Source organism: Zalophus californianus, chromosome 1, assembly GCF_009762305.2.
Source record: "Zalophus californianus isolate mZalCal1 chromosome 1, mZalCal1.pri.v2, whole genome shotgun sequence".
Lineage (NCBI taxonomy): Eukaryota > Metazoa > Chordata > Mammalia > Carnivora > Otariidae > Zalophus > Zalophus californianus.
The window spans coordinates 14,063,546-14,065,196 of NC_045595.1; positions in this window are offsets into that span (position 1 = coordinate 14,063,546).

Sequence of the window (1,651 nt, forward strand, 5' to 3'; positions counted from 1 at the left end):
AGCAGGGGGAGTGGGAGAGGGAGAAGCAGGCTTCCCGCCAAGCAGGGAGCCCGATGCGGGGCTCGATCCCAGGACCCTGGGATCATGACCTGAGCCGAAGGCAGACGCTTAATGACTGAGCCACCCAGGCGCCCCTATTTTGCTTTTTTTTTTTTTAAGACACCGGATTGCTGTCTTATAAATGGGATTTGTACCCTCGGGGCAACTTAAAGTATCTCTTCTGCTGCTAATGGACGATTGATGTCGTGTCTCTGTGACCCACTCACCGTGTAAAGAATTAACCTCATATCTTAGCAGATGTCGTCTCCTAATATTTTCCTTCATTTAATAAAAATGTTATGGTGAAAAGATGGAGCAGGCCCAGCGCTGAGCTTGTGGGGCCTGATGGGTCACAGATTCCTCATGTCCTCTATGTGGTTAGGGGCTCCCCTCCCCTCTTTGCCCTTTTCTAGCATTGCAGAGGAGCTGGAAGGGGGCCTGGCCTTTGGCTCAGGGGTGTGGGGCAGTGAGAAGTGTGGCCAGAACTTCTACCAGGTGCCGGGAAGAAAGGGCAAATCTGCCCTGGGCTGGGTGGCCTTCGGAGAGACTCTCTCCAGGTTGTTCCATGGGCCTGGTGGCTTGGCCCCTTGCCACCAGACAGCCGCCAGCTCCTGGCAGGTTGTTTCCATCTGCTCAGTCCTGGGGTGTGCGATTGGGGAGCTGGGGAGCCCCTCTCCCTGGAGGCCGTGATGGCGGAGACGCAGGGCAGGTCCTAAAGGAAGCATGAAGTCATCTCCATTCCATATGGGCCTAAGAGCTCTGTGAATGGCTCCTAACCCCTGCTCTCATGGCTGGCCTCGCCACGAACTGGGCTGTATGTTGGTGGAGAAAGCCTGCTGTTCACGGACAGTTTTCTGAGAGGAGAGGCGTCCAGGATCCCCCTCAAAATGCACCCGCAGGCCTGGTGCTCCTGTGCAGCAGCCACTGGGGCCCCAGAGCGAGGCCGGATGTGTGGGTGGGGGGCAGCGTTGAAATAAAAACTTGGTTGGGAACCAGGAAGGAACCCATGCTGCCAGGGGCATTGAAACGAAAGCAGCAGCCCTTGGGGACTTACCAGAACATTCCAGTCCCTTTTTACCCCCCCAACCTGAGCTCCCCCAAGGAGAACCCTTCCCTGCTAGAGGCATGGCCCCTTCAGGGGGGGCAGTGAGAATCTTTTGCCAGCTGCAAGTCCCCCCAGATCAGCTCACACCTCAGAACATCTTGTCCCCAATGAGCTGGCAGGGGTGCCGGCGCAGAGGGTGTGGTGGGGGGGGCGCTGCCGTATCTAACCGGGTCGATTGTGCATAACCGTCTGGGCTGGTTCATGGAATGTTCTCAGGGGCCCCCTGCCCCTCCCTCTTCACCCGCCCCCCCCGGAAGAAAGGAAAATTATTTTTCGTATTGTAAACTTTAAACACGAAAAAGCTGTTTTTAATTTAGCAGAAACTGGCTTGAATCTTCAGTTTGTGAACGTTTGTGTCCTTCAGAGAAAGGCGGAACATGCATTTGCACACACACCCTTACACAAATGCACGCACATGCGTAAGCTCACATGCACACCTGCACTCACGCATTGTGGCATGCACGCTCACGTGGTGACACTGGTGCTCACATGTAGCCTTGCTTGTAT